Source organism: Ambystoma mexicanum, chromosome 7q (genome assembly GCF_040938575.1).
Source record: "Ambystoma mexicanum isolate Mex_15411 chromosome 7q, UKY_AmexF1_1, whole genome shotgun sequence".
Classification (NCBI taxonomy): Eukaryota; Metazoa; Chordata; class Amphibia; order Caudata; family Ambystomatidae; genus Ambystoma; species Ambystoma mexicanum.
This window is the reverse complement of record NC_090941.1, coordinates 263,759,355-263,775,664: the sequence shown is the minus strand read 5'-3', so window position 1 is coordinate 263,775,664 and position 16,310 is coordinate 263,759,355.

The following is a 16,310-nucleotide window of genomic DNA, read 5'->3' as shown; positions in this document are numbered from 1 at the left end:
TGTCAGTAGTAGTCTACCTGGAAGTAGCATTGACGTAGGTGTCAGTGATAGGTAGGCCTGGTGTGGCGGCCTACCTATCGTTTCTATTGGGCTATCCCCCCTCAGGATCATTTTCCTGGATTATTTGGATCCGTTTCTGATAGAATCAAACACCAAGTATAGGGAATGGCTGTGTCTTGGTGATTTCAACATCTGGATGGACGATCGTTCGTTCCTGATGTGGAGACGGTCGGGACATGACAATTATTCATGATCTAAACCCCTTGGAAGTGTCCGCATCTACCATCTGGGGACATTGTCTTGATGTGGTTCTATGTAGAGGAATATGCACTAAAGCAAAAGATACATTTATTATTTCCTGATCCGATCATTTCGCAAGAATATTTACTCTTGAACAGCCCCTCAAAGGAGCGGTACCTTTGCTAAACACGCCACTTCCGTGCTATCGCAGGTCTAAAGATCTGGATAAAATCTTAGTCATAGAGTTAAAGAATATCTTGAATGCTGTAGATTCCTCACAAACAGTTTTTCGACATGGGTACTATAAGAGTGGCCCTGTTTAGGCAGGGAAAGACAAAAAGAATGTGCAATCCCTGGTTTACCCAAGACCAAAGATGCTGACAGTCACTGAAAACAAGCGGAGGAAACATAGATCCACCACTAATGTGGATAGAGTAAAGCAGGCCTCGAAAGAATATAAAAATGCTTTATTTAAAGCGAAGTCTGATTTCCTGAGGAACAAAATTGATTGAATCTATGTGATCACTGCTCCGCCCATAATGTTGACTATTAAATTAGCAACTCCCATTATGGTGCGGCACATGGTGCGGCACAGTGATCCCATAGATCACTGTGCCCTGCATCACCCTACCCGCCTTCCCCTAACCACATATCTTTTCAGCTGCACACAGTGAAGTGTGCCACCATCTCTCTTCTGACCCTGCAGAGTCAGATCCTCCCACTAGCAGGGGACACCCCCCCAACCTCTGACTCCTGTTACTGCGCCCAAGAGGAGCGGGGGACACCCCTGCTGCCCCCACTCTGCTTGGGCTCAGTAATGGGAGTCAGGATTTTGTGCGCATCTAAAGGCGCATTAACTGCACAGGCACAGTTCTGGAGTCGATATTCTTGTAGGGTTCAGAAAATAGAGGAAGCTAAACATAAATCTAGAGAAATGTTCTCAATTATTAATAATTTTGTGCAGCCTATTTTCATCTATGGAAGCCTCAGCTGTGCAGGCCAATATGTTTTACTCTTTCTTTTATAAAAAGATTGAGTTGAATCAAGAAAATGTATTTATATTGCCTCTGACAGCACAACGTTCTCTGAAGGATACGTTTGCATCAATGACCCACCCCTTCCCCCCAGAATGATGGAAGCTTTACTTACCCTTAAAAGAGAGCCTTTTTCCGTCTCACCAGTTACGGGACAGACGGTACTTGGACTTCAGGAAAATCTGAAACCCACCAATGATTTACTATTCCCGATTCGGGCAAGTGTGGTAAAAAGGTTAGCTCTGGAGATCTCTCCCTGTGTTACACTGTTTGTTAACAAATCCCTGTTGGCTGGGTTTGTACCCCCAGAGCTAAAAAAAAGTCCACATTCTCGCTTTGTTTAAAATAGTTCAATCGGGACCCTGGAAACCTGCTGAATGAGACCAAAGGCCGTTTTTTCTTGGCTGGGCCAAATATTGGAGAGGATTGTGACCTTTTTACTACAAGAATATATTGAGAGTGAATCCATACTGGATCCCCTGCAATCTGGTTTCAGTCCAGGGTTTGGGATGAGACTGCATTAATCGTGGTGTGGGAGGATCTCCTTCAGGTGGCAGATCATGGAGACCTGTCTCTATTGGCCATGTTGGATCTCTCTGCAGCCTTTTTTAAAGTGGGTCACCGTATCTTACTCGGAAGGCTCAGAGAGATCAGAAACATCTCAGACCAAGCCAGCAAGTGGTTAGCTTCCTTTCTTTCAGAGAGTCAGCAACAAGTCAAGATGGGTTGATGGGTTGATTCACTTCAAGCCCCCCTCCCATAGGCATGTTGAGTCCCTCACTGCTCATCACTCTCCCCCCCTTTTGTTTAATCTCTACCTGCACCCTCTGATGGACCAGTTCAGGACACACAAGGTTAACTTCCACTTCTATGTGGACGACACCCGGGTGTTCGTCAAAATTGGGAATGTGGAAGAGATTTTTCAGATGGTCGAACAATGCCTGGTGGAGATTAGGGCATGGATGTCCTCTCACTGGTTCTGTTGAGTGCCAGCAAAACAGAAATAGCATTGTGCAGTCCAAACCACCTCCTTTACCAGAGCAGGTGCCCGGATCCACCACACTTCCTGTGTTCAGACCTATTGTTTGCCCCAAAAATCAAAAACTTGGGCTGCATCTGGCACTAAAAACTAGGGTGTGCAGCTCAGGTCAGCGCTAAGGTACATTCTGTTATTGGCACCTTGCGACTCCTGCACCAGGCTCTCCCATTTATCCAAGTTGAGGAACACTAAGTGGTGGTGGGGACCATGGTGAATTCCCATGTAGATTAGTGTAACAGACTGCTAGCAGGTATCCTACTGACTCAAATGCAGTGCCTGGAAAAAGCCCAACATGCTGCAGTGAGGCTGAATTTTAGAGTAAGGAAGTGCTCCCCAATCTCAAGTATTTGTCTATTTTTGCACCGTCTTACTGTTAAGGATTGCATAGATTTTAAAATGCTGCGCCTTGTTTATAAGTGTATAAACAACTTGGCTCCACTATACCTATCCAAGAAAATTAGGTTGTACCACCCAACTCGTCGGCTGAGATCCAGTGACAAATTGTTATTGGAAATCCTTGTGTCGAATCATGGGTTCAGAGGTGATCGCAGATTCGGAGTGTATGGCCCCAAAATATGCAATAGGCAGCCTCTGAAGATTAGGGCCCTTGAATCATTATATCATTTCTGGGGGGCTCTGAAAACCCACCTATTCAAGTAATTGGGATAGGTGAGACACACTAAAATGGATCTAGTTAGTCAGTTTTGGTTTGACTTTTGGAAATCTATCTTTTTGACTGTTGGCTTTGATGCTAGTTTCACCTGCTCCTAAATACAATTCATTTTGTTAAGCACGCGATACAAATATCTCAAAATCAAATCATAACGTTGAAGCAGGCAGAGTCGGACAGGCAAACCTCATTCACATCTTTTTTTGTGCCATGGATATAAGGCAGGCTGTACTGCTCAGCAAGTGTGTAAGGTGGCACAGGATCAATATAAAAAACAATAGGACAGTAGCCAAAATAAATGAAATATCCAGTTCAATGTCTATACATTGAATTATGCTAAAAATACAGACAACTTTTAAACACAATTGCTATCTATGCCGGGAAAAAGGAAAACACAAATAATGCAGATTTCGTAATAAAGGGAACTATGGGCTGAAATGCAGGCTACTTAGGCTAATATTTCAGCAGTAAATGTTCATTTTCAAAGAAAATAGGCCTGATTCACACAGCGTTTTTCAATGGGATTGCACCATTGTAAAACGCGTTTGTAAATCAGGCCCAAAGTCTTTTAGACGTAGAGCGGTGGTCTTCAAACATTTTAGGCCTAGGATCCGCCTTAGCAAAATACGGGCAGGCCACCCCCCCAAAAAAAAAATGGCAAATGGACAGTAAGTCCAAATGGCTATGAAATATCACGCACTGTCACTGAACCCTGCTCCCACCACAGTCCCTGGGCTCCCCCATCCTTCTCTAGCACAGTCCCAGGGCTGATGCATTTTTTAAGTGGAGGGGCATACATATTTCCAGCAGATATGCCATAGCGACCAACCGCAGAGAGGGAGCATTAACCAATTGAAAGGTGTTTGGGAGGATGACCCGCCCCGTGAATTTCTTTTGAATAATAGGTTGAAATTATGCATTTTAGAGATTACTTTTTTTTAAAAAATGGTTAAAAGGCAAAACAGTTTGCAATTGGTCGATGGGGGGGGCCAGGTGGCAGGCATGAGTTTTCTTGCTGGACATCTATGATAGATGTCCAGTAAAAAGATACTATCCCTGTGCCCCACAGTGCCTAACACAATCAAAATGATTATGTGTATATGCAAGGCGCTGGGGGACCAAGGGAGAAGTGTTTTAATTTTTTGCCTAGACAGCTATGATATCCAGTAAAACAATACCATCCCTGTCCCCTGGGTTCCACAGCGCCTCAGAAGGAGAGCTGATTTTGGCAGGTGGGTAGGCGGATTGTGCAACAAAGGCATTTTTAAAATGCATTTGATATATAACCCTCCTTTCCCTCCCTACCCCCCACTTGCCAAAATAAGCTCAACTGACCAAAACAAACACACACAATCAGACACATTCACACAGCAATAACTCTTTCATTCACACGAGCACCCATCACCATACACTCACTCATAACACAAGCATACATGCATCCATACACATATTTTTAAAAAAAACATTAACATAAATGTACTGTCTACAGGGGCTGAAATGCCCTGCTCCAGGCTGCTCTGTCCGTATGTGGGAGTGCATGCAGGAGTTCCCCCTCACACATACAACATGCAGTGCCCAGCCAGCATCTCCAATGAGCTATACAAGGCTGGTGAAGCAAACGCCCCCAGCCTTGCATAGCTCAGTGAGCATGTGTGGCTGAGGAACTGAAATGTACTGTCAAATGGAAACCGAGTTTCCCTTTGACAGTTCAACCAGCCCAGGAGCACTCCCTTAGCTGGAAAAGGCAGCTGAGGGAGTGCTCAGTATTTCACTGGCTTGATGCCACGGCTCCACCCTAATGGGTGAGGGGGCCATTGGGCAGATGCCCCCTCACCCATTATAGATGAGCCACCAGGCTCGGACTAGCCTATAGGGCAATAGGGCAATGCCCGTACCAAAAATGCAAAATGCTAGTGTGGCCCAGTTTGATGAGTTACTTCACTATGCAGCTAGTAGTTTTGACCATTGTTGCTGAATACATATTCTTTAAATATCAAAAATTCTCTACATTTTAACAAAAACACCCCCTTTGGTACTATTCAAACAGTTTGTGACTAAAGGAATGAATATCCATTTGCAACTGCGTGCCACTTTTTCATTGGTGCCTGCGACAGTTTTATGCTCCAGTCCGACCATGTGAGCCGCCCCTGCCCATTTCCTCCAATCTAAAAAGTAAAATAAAAAATATATATTTGTTTTAAATTTCATGCTGGGCTCTCACGCCCCGCGGTGATGCGGCCGAGCCCCCTTGGGGGGCATTCCCCACAGTTTTGAAGACTTCCGATGTAGAGTTTAAAGTCTTACATTTCAAGGGCCCTTTAAGGCTTCACAACTTCATATATATTTAGTTCTTGTTCTGGGTGCTCTAAAGTGTTGAGCAAGGCTTCTCTGAGCTTTCTGAGGCGGTGATTCGGCATCTGGTTAGTGTACAGGTGGAATAGGTTCAACACACAGTCCGGGCCTAGCATAATGGCATGTGGCATAAAGGAGCTTGGGACAGGCAGGCATGCCCAGGTTGGTGTAGCTCAAAAGCAGTGAAAGATGGGAACCAGGGCCCAGGGTTGTCCCTTGACTTCTGGATTGCTGGGAAACCCACTCCAGGGCCCTAGGAAAGGCATTTTTGGCTGTACTTGCCAACCATGATGTTTTATAGAGTGGACTTGCAGAGTTTCCGTCACCTCCAGGGGTTGGGTGCTAGGTAACAGTGTCTCAGTTGCAACAGGCATTGCACACACAGCAGGTTTACACCACATGTGGCCTTTGGATGGGTATGGAGAGAACTTTCCTCTGCCTTGGGGCCTTTTTGCCTATACCTCTATGTCAGGGCACTTTGAAATAGTCTGTAACCCAGGAGAGTTTAAAGTGAATCTGTCTTGTCTTGGCGTTCAAAAATGAAATAACTAAATGGAGGGCCCCCCACCCTCTTTATAGAGACAAAATGCTACAGTGGATTGGTCAAAAGGAAGCTTGTATTTAGGGGTTTAATCCTGGCTGATGTAACAAGTTCCCCATCCCGATTTCATACCAAGAGTGCCTTGTCTGAAAGAATAGGGGAGGGGGTAGGATGTTTCGGGTGGCCCAGCTTAATCCCAAATAGTGGAACCCCTCTCTTGACTAAACCTCTCCTCTGGGCTACTCATACTTCACCCCTTTATTAAGTCTGTCTACTTGGAAAGGACTTCAGTAATCAAACCATTGGTGTTATGGGGTCATTGTCGTGTCAGGGCTGTCTTTGAAGCATCAATTCTCAGAGGAACATCAATTCCCACAGGACCTCCTGGGGAGGGTTTCAAAGCCTTGGTGGAGGGTGTCATCCTTCCTCTGTGGGATAAAATGAGATGTTTTTGTGCCAGACCCCACATGGTTGTTGTGGGTTTACACAAGCCAGATAGCTAATGCACACCCAACACTGTCATGGATGAATCACTTCACCAAGCTGACAATAATGTGACATGCCACTGTTTGCAGCTGTATAACTGTATAATCCATGCGGTCAGTAGGTGAATAATGCACTACCAGTGAGCTATTAAAGGGGCACCCAATCATGTTTCAAATTCGGGTTGCTTGCAGTTAATAAGCCAGCTGTGCCAGTTGGAATATTTGATGCCAGCAGCTGAGGTTGTGAATGTTCCGGTTATCTTTGAACCTGCCCTGTTACCACTACATGGAAGCTGCTGGGCGATGTTACTAGACAGCCACACCCGGGTACTCGGCACACTATGATTTTTGGCATGAGCATTTGATAAGAGAGTGTGATTAGTAGAGCTCGCTTTCAGATGCAGAAATGGCTGCATCTTTTATTTCTAAACAAATCAAAAAACCTAAGGCTTCTATACCCTCACAGATGGCATTTCGTCACAGCAACTGATGGGAAAATATTTCCATATTCTACTATAGTTTTTGTTTTATTTTTTATTCATGCGAGTACATTGTGATGGGCCAAGTTAAGCAGTTTGTGTAACTTGCATTAAAATATTTCTCTACGGAAAATGGTTTTGTAAATCGATACAAAATCCTTTTGTAAATCACATATTAATTATGCAGGTATGAATTACTTCTCTGAAGATGAGTTAGCATCACTTATTCCTGAAAATTGTTTTGTAAATCGTCCCTTATGCATTTTTTCACTTAGCACATTTCTCAATATTTAAGGTGTGACTGCTGCCTGCCCATGTTCTACTCTGCGCACCTCGCACATTGTACATCACTATATCTATTGAAAAATAAGACGCTGCGTTTTACAAGACCAATATATTTCAAAGGTCTGACAAGTCGCCAATGACCTCCCTTGTCTGGAGGAATTGCAGTGTTTATTGCACATATATTTCAATCACATGAGCACACCCACTTATATGCGGCACCTGAGACTTGACAGACTTTACGAGCGAGAAGCAGACAGATATGGAGAGTTTTCCGCTTCCATGGAAAAGGAAAGCCGGCCCTCCACCGAAAGCACAGTGGATTTTCCAAATTCCGGCCTGTAAAAGACTCAAGTCATACAAAGATGATATTTAAAAAATCGGGCTATGTATTCACAGTTTTCTAGTGCAGAGTCATATTCCTTTTATAAAATGTTTTTATATCAGCAGTTAAATACAATTATTCCAAATAATGCATCGTTTCTTAGACTTGTAGGAGACACATTCAGTAATTAAGTGAACAATTAAAAAAAAGTTTTACCAACTGAGTTTTTATGTCTAGTTTTCTGAGCAGTTATGTTTTGTGAAAGGAAAATTATTTTTTTTAGAATGCTCTTGTTTTTACTCGAAAACATGACTTATTAGGATACTGTGTATGTGTTTATGTATGAATGTATATCTGTTAGTATGTGGTCTCTGTGAACAGTTTTCAAACAATATCACACTTTAATGAAAGCAAAAGTTAACAACTAAACAGAGACTACTGAAACACACAATAGAACACTTCACCAGAGACATGTGATGCAAGTATTGTGCATCAAACACCCATTGTGAAGAGCTGGCTAGATTGAATTCCTTCTTGTGGTGGCAGTAAGGGGGTAATTCATAGAAATCAGCGCACAAGTGGCGCACGAAACTGGCGTACAGTGTGCGCGTGCGGAAGTCTGGGCCAGCCGCGTGCGCCAAAACCCATTTCGGCGCACAGCGTATTCATGGATTTTAACATCCCTAAGCAGCCGCGGGGCAGAGTGGCGCAGCGACCCTGCAGGTGCGGCAGTTACGCCACCAACCCCGCCCCATACACCATCAACAGTGCACAAATCCAGTACATGGCGCACAGGCCAATGGGCCAGCATACAGCCCCCCAACCACGAAAACGCGTGTAAAACTCCCCGCGCACCCCTCAAAATGCACATAGCCCGCTCATTCGCGGGAAGTTTCACACGCGGTAGGCCCTGTGTGAGCAGGGTACGTGTATTTCTGGGGTTCGCAGGGAGTTTCACACACGGTAGGATCTGTGCGAGCGGGGTACGTGTATTTCTGGGGTGCGCGGGGACTTTCACATGCGGTAGGCCCTGTGCGAGCGGGGCACGTGAAATACTGGGGTTTGCGGGGACTTTCACACGCGGTAGGCCCTGTGCGAGCGGGGCACGTGTAATACTGGGGTTTGCGGGGACTTTCACACGCAGTAGGCCCTGTGCGAGCGGGGCACGTGTAATTCTGGGGTTCGCGGGGAGTTTGTCATGCGGTAGGCCCTGTGCGAGTGGGGTACGTGTATAACTGGGGTTCGCAGGAAGTTTCACACGTGATAGGCCCTGTGCAAGTGGGGTATGCGTATTACTTGGGTTCGCGGGAAGTTTCACACACGATAGGCTCTGTGCGAGTGGGGTACGTGCATAACTGGGGTTCGCGGGAATTTTCACATGCGATAGGCCCTGTGCGAGTGGGGTACACGCGATTGGAGCGGGGTACGTGTATTTTGGGGGTTCGCTGGAAGTTTCACACGCGATTTTGCTGTCTGAGCGGGGGACGTGTATTTCGGGGGTGCGCGGGGAGTCCTACACGTGAATTGGCAGTGTGGGTCCTCCCAGGTGTGCCCTCTACCCCCTCCACGGCCCCTGCAGGCAGCCCACACCACAGGGGACTACCCTGCACCCCTGGTCATGTCCCGCAGGCAGCACATCCACCATGGGCATGCCCCCGAAGCCAAGCCACATGTCACCTTGCACTAGTGATCACCAACTCATGTCCCCCAGCACCCCCACAGCCCAGCATTGAGGGGCACCTGCCAGCAGGCCCCCACTCATGTCCCCCAGCACCCCCCCCAGCAGTGAGGGGCACCTGCCAGCAGGCCCCCACTCATGTCCCACTCATGTTTCCCATCACCCCCACCCCCCCAGCAGTGAGGGGCACCTGCCAGCAGGCTCCCAATCATGTCCCACTCATGTCCCCCAGCACCCACATCCCCCAGCCGTGAGGGGCACCTGCCAGCAGGCCCCCACTCATGTCCCACTCATGTTTCCCATCACCCCCACCCCCCAGCAGTGAGGAGCACCTGCCAGCAGGCCCCCACTCATGTCCCACTCATGTCCCCCAGCACCCCCACCCCCCAGCAGTGAGGGGCACCTGCCAGCAGGCCCCCACTCATGTCCCCCAGCACCCCCACCCCCCAGTAGTGAGTGGCACCTGCAAGCAGGCCCCCACTCATGTCCCACTCATGTCCCCCAGCACCCCCACGCCCCAGCAGTGAGGGGCACCTGCCAGCAGGCCCCCACTCATTTCCCCCAGCACCCCAACCCCCCAGCAGTGAGGGGCACCTGCCAGCAGGCCCCCACTCATGTCCCCCCTTACATGAAGTAAAGATGCACAATCATGGCCAACTTCTACACCAAAATACCACAGCACGCCACCCCATTCTTGAGACGCAATGATTTCCCAACCCACCCCACACTGACATGCCTATCTCAAGACACAAACCAAAAGCCAACTATCTACATCAACACATGTCCGTCATATACACACACAGGTTGTCATTGATTGTGTAAACCCACATTTTCACATGCATTAACCCAATGGGCGAATCCCACACATGGAACTAAAATATGAAAATGTATTAAGCACAAAAATAAAGCAATGAAATGAAAGCATACCAAAATAGCAAACATGAAATGAAAACCATGTGCAAAAGATGAGTAAATGAAAAGTATAACCAATCCAAAGTAATCCTAAAGAAAAATAGTCAAAACTCTCCCTCCACCAACGCAAATCCAAAGGAAATGTAAAAAGAAGAATCCATTGATCCATGGTGAAATCAAAAGAAAAAGTTCTAAATAATCCATTGTCCAACTATGTCCAATCCATTGTCCAAAAGAAAAATCCATTAATCCATGTTCAAAATCAAATAAAAAGTTCAAATAAATCCATTGTCCAACTATGTACAATCCATTGTCAAGCGTCCATGAGCCCAACGAAAGAAATGAAACCTACATAAGAAACTACCTAATAAAAAAACTATATACAAATGTGTGTGGCATAGTCCATTCACCACAAATCAGAGGAAAAGGAAAAGGAAACCTTACTCTAAAAACTATTTACAATGGCAGCGGGCTAGTCCGACGGCTCACTTTTGGATGTCCCGGGCCAGGGCATCATCGAACTCCCGCTCAATGTCCTGGAGGCGGTCGCAGGGATGACGACATGTTCACCTCCAATTCCCTGCGAATTGCCTCGAGGCAATCGGCCCGCCTCAGGGCCCTCTGCATGGAGTTCTCCGCCCTGACCATTGTGAGCCGTGCCTCTTCCACCCGCTGCCGTTCCGCATCTATGGGGTGGCCCAACCGCTGCCATACGGAAGACACTTGAAATCCTGGGTCCTCCTGCCCTATGGCTGATGCCTGCCCCTCCGATGTTGAAGGCCCCGAGCCATCATTGCTCCCACCATGTTGCTGCTGCTGTGCCTGTGCCTGTGCCTGCACACTGGCTCTTGCTGCCTGCACGTCCTTCTCCGGCTGGGGTGCAGTTGTCGTGGTGGCCACCCCTGCTGGATGTCTGACTCCCGACTGTGGCAGGGATGTGTCCACCACCAGCCTGGCTGCTGGGTCAGAGGCAGCTCCACAGGGTACCCAGGTGATACATGGGTGGGAAGATGGCATGGAGGACGACTGGTGCGTAGGGGGTTCAGGTGAGGAGTGGGTCGCAAGAAGGTCCAGCACACGGAGGAATCCAGCACCGGTGATCCGTCCCGCTAGGTCAACGTGGTCAAAGAGGCATGCGAGACGGAGTGCAGTCTCTCCACGAAAAGACTTGCATGCCCCGTTGACGCAACGCTATCCCAGCCAGGACAGGCTCAACACGGTCCCGGATAGCCACTTCCGCAAGGAGAGGAAGGCCAGTTGTTGTGCGTTCATCCCCTCCCTGAAAGCGGGACTGGACGTAGGCATCCCTGCTGATGCCAGATGATGCAGTGACAGGATCAGGGACAGGATTACACACAGGCATCTCTGCGGCTGCCTGTGCTGCCTCCTGTCCCTGCACCTGCACTGCACCACTAGCATCAGTGGAATCCCCACCTCCAGACCCCGTGTGTGTCCCTTCCACGGCCTCCTCCTGCACCAAACCCCCCACAAACCTGGATGACTCCGTGCCATCTTCCTCCGTCGGACCCTGTTGGGTCTCAGCTGCCCCTTCTGCTGCCGAGGAGTCCACCTCTGACCTCCGCCTCTTGGACCTACCCTCGGAAGCTGCGGCCTGGGACGCGGCACCAGACTCCTCACTCCCCGACGAGATGACAATCTGGGAGGGGAGCCGGGCCTTGCATCTCCGGCTGGTGGTGCGATCCCTGCCACTGTGCTCCACAGCACCCTCTCCGCCCTCTTCATCAGTTGACACTGCAGACAGGGAGAGATAAAACACAGGCATCAGGGCACTGTACAATGGACTGATACACACATGATAGCTGTACATGACTGGCAGTGTCATACTTCAGACATGGCATCACACTCCCCAACACACATGTCATTCGTACTCACACACATGAGCAATTCCACAGCAATATTGTACCAGCCAGCACCACCCATACACATACAACAGCACAAGCATCCGAAGGTGCGCTTGACGTCACATGAAACACAGGGAGTGCACAACACATGCACACACACCACCACACTTACATGCATGTTTACATGTCCACCAACTGTCACAGTGATGAGATCGTCATCCATGTCACATCTGGCATTCAGCCTTCTACATGTCAGTGTCACACGCATCCAAGTTGCATCACAGTTGCACTCTTGTCAAATACACACACATGGACATGTACACAGTGCAGATACATGCAGCAGGAACCACCATCCATGTGTGACACCACAACCATGCCAACGTACATACATAGAAATTCAAACATGTGTGCTCCCACACCTGCATTTGCCCAGCATACTTACCAACACATACACCATCGATGTGTCTCACACCTGAGAGGACTCACATGTGGCAGCCTCACGACCATGTTCATACACATCCCTACATGGCCCTACAAAATACATGTGCAACCTGCACAGTACTGGCACACCACAACACGCACAGTGTCCAATCAGTATGCATGTACACTTATCGCTCGACTCCAGCAGACGGGTCTGCCTCTCAAGGACCTGGACGTGGAGCGCTGAGCATATGCGTTCCAGGACCCTCATTTGGTGGTCGGACAGGTGGCCTCGGCGTCCCTTGGCATCCACTGCCTTCGAGAGGCGCCGGGCCTTGTTGAGGGTCCTGGACCTGAAGTCCTCCCAGCGCTTCTTGACATGTTGTAAGTCGCGGACTGCCACTCCCTCCGCGTTGATGGCAGTCACGATGTCCATCCACATCCTGGTCCGTCCTTCATAGTCGGCGCGCAAACTTCCAAAGAGGGCATCATACTGCCCCAGGACTTGCTCCACCAGGACAACAACTTCCCTGGCACTGAAGCTGGTGGCCCTCTGCCTCTCTGTCTGGGGGTTGCCAGTGGTGCCAGATGGTGTTGTGCCAGACATGGCAACCCCAGAGGCAGGAGTGGGTGGGCAACAGGGTCCTGGGGCTGGGCTGTGGAGCGATGGTATCCCAGTCGGGAGTCTTAGGTTCCAGCAGGGGTGGTCACAGCAACTTCACCCCTGGCTGACGTGCAGGCAGCAAAAAGCAGGGCACATGGGCAGCAGGCAGTCAGCAGCAGATGGTAGGTGGGAGCGTGCTCGGGGCTCTGGGGGGCAGTAATTCGGCCTTCTGGGCAGGAATGTGGTCTTCCGTGTGTTTTCGTGTGGCCAGCTTGATACGGAGTGATTTGGCATGTGAAAAAATTGCACGTCAGCGTGTAATTCGAGGAAAGGCCCTTAGCGCGTAAGCGCGTCTGTGATGTTACGCGCACAGGCATTTCCCTCATGACGTGGGCATAGTGCTTCAGCGCACGTGAAAAAACTGCACGTCCGTGTGTGAATGCGTGTAATCCGAGGAAAGGGCCTACGCGCGTAAGTGACGCGCAGGCTTTTCCCTCAGCACCAGTTAAAGGTGAGCGGGGCCAGCAGTTCGCTGTACGTGCCTTTTGTGGAGACCGACCTGTGTTGTTGCTTCATGTTGTTTCACGCGCCATCACAACTTCACAGCTATCAAGGACGTATCTGGCGGGGGTATTGGCTACGCGTGTTTTTCAGCATTACGCTAGTCAGACGGTGAGTCGCGCATGCTATTTTTCCCACTGTGGGTGACCCTGTGCATCGCACCCGTTTACGAGGTCATAGTAGCCTGCATGTCTCACGCGTATGCGTTTTTCGTGTTACTGGGTGCCACCGCGTACTGCGGGAGGTTGATTCCATGCACATAGGCTGCATGGTTGTGTGCACGGTTTTACTGCAGTTTTGGGGTGCCTGAGCATTGCGTGACCCGTCACTACATCACCGGGGTCACATACAGCCTTGCAGGTGCAGGGGGGCTGTTAACATCTTGCATCCCACCCCCTTCACCCCAATTGCCCAGGTCAATTGTGGTGTACACCTCCCATTGGCACTACTCCATCTGTGCCGGCACTACTACATCTGTGCCATGGTTGGGAGGCCACCAAAGGTGAGGGGCGCCTCAGCTGGGCGTCCTCCTCGTGGTGGGCATGGTCGGGGACGTGGCCGGGGTGACAAGGGAGTAGGGGAACTCCAGGGTGTCCAGGGTGGCCGCAGAGGGGGAAGAAGCAGGGCTGCGCCACTTGAGCACGATGTTGTGCCATGTGTCGGTGCAGTCATGCCACCACCCCCTGTGGTTCTGGGAGATGCAGCTTCTGCATCTGGCACTGGCGCCCGTGTGACCCAGCAGTCCGTTTCATCGACTGCCAGGGGCCCAAGGGTAGTGGTAGCTGCAGGTGCATCTGTGGACACCACCACCCAGGCTCAGGGTCTGCCAGAGCAGGCTGCATGGCAATTGAAGAACCCTTGGAAGATTTCCAACAGGCCAGGAGGGAAACCATAGGGGCACGCAGGGTTTGCCCTGACCAAGACAAGTGTCCCTGGGGCAGTTACGAACAGCTGGGTGTTGGCAAGTGCAGGGGCAGATGCACCCAACAACACCCCGGTTGTGAGTCTGCCAACCAGGACAGTTGCGGTCAATGACCCTGCCACAGCGGATGTTGCTGCGCAGGGTCCATTAGAGACACAAGTCAGGCCTTTGGTCGTCCCTCCAGCGGCCACTCCCTTGGCTCAATCCACCGAACCCACTGGCCATACTGATCAGGGCGGCATTAGCCAGCCAGGGTCTGCGCCACAATCCAAGAGGAGGAAGGTTGCACCTGCAGCACAGGCTGGGACCCCACACACAGCAACGACCTCCTGCACGTCGAGGAAGAAGCCTTTCTGTAAACAGGAACTGGACTTCCTCGTGGACTACGTGCGGGACCACAGCCGTGACATGGTAGTGGGTGCAAATTGTCAGACTACGGCTGCCTACCGTGATACCCACTGGAAGCAAGTTGCGGAACATGTGAGTGCATTCGGCCATGAGGTGCGCACAGCGCAAGAGTGCAAAAAGCGTTGGAATGACCTCAAACGCAGCGCTAAGGCTAAGCGTGCCTCAAATTACAACTTGACTCTGGTGACTGGCAGTGGGCCTGCACCAGAGGAGGAAGACCTCACTCCGCATGAGTCACTCGTTGCAGAGTTCATACCATCTGAATTGGTCAAAGGAGTGGGAGAGATGCCGGACTTTGATGCCCAGTCCAGTGAGTGTTGATGCGTGTTTGTTGAGGACGTGTGTGTTTTACTTGTGTGATGTGTTGTGCATGACTGCCACTACATGTCACGTGTACATGGTTCTGATGTACAAGTAATGCAATGCTTCCCTGATGCATGTCTGCTCTGCTGCATGGTGGACATGTGGAGCAGACGGGGACTGTCCGCATCACCACTATTGCACCCTACTTACATGCTGGTTACCAGTATGCCCTTCCGGTCCATGTTCCAGCTCACTGGCCCTTCTGCATGTAGCGTGGGGTGACCTTCCTCTCAGACCAGGGACAATGTCATAGCATGAGTGACGTGCATGTGTCCTCTGCCTGCATGCGGGTACTCCATGTAGGCATGCTCCCTTACCCTTCCACCCCCCGCTCTGCACCCCAATTCCACCTTTGCACTGGTCTGCTTAAATATTGCCGTTGGGTACTTCCCAGTTCATGCGTCCTGTGTACATGCTAACTTCCAGCGGCCAATCTGCCAGACGTATGCTGTGTGGTACATCCTTAGTACTTGATGCAGGGTATCTCACTTGTACTGTGCAGAGGTTAGATGCCACGCAGGGACATGAGTGCCCATTCATGCTCAATGTGTATTCCACGCATGCCCCTATGTGTCCTTGACTGGATGATCACTGTAATACAAGTCCTGGGTGACATACATTGCATGGCATTTCATCTGCCTTCCCATGTCCACTGTGGCTCAGTACTGCGTTGCACACATGTTTAGGCCTGACAGTCTGTGTGTGTCACAGGCCTCAGCCTGTTTAATGGCCAATGACTCTGTCCAACTGGTGTAGTGTCTCCTTCACACGTGGGTATACTCCAGAGGTTTCATCATGTGTCCTGCTTACTGTCCCATCATCATTTGCTGTGTTGTCACTTGATTCACATGATGCTGTTGATGCTAGTCAACACTCTCTGTCAATACACAGTTCTATGTTCGGCCTTTTGATACCATGCTATGCACCCCTGCATTTGAACTTGGGGGGAGGGGTGGTTTGCTTGTAGACATGTTACCCATTGAATGCACATTGCACGTGATGCCTGAAGTTGACCTTGCACTGCCATCATATTTTATGACACACATCATGAAGTTCTTGTACATGTAGATAGTGAGTAACATACATATTTACTGCACTGCATTGACCCACTTCAGTGCAAACTGACACCTTTA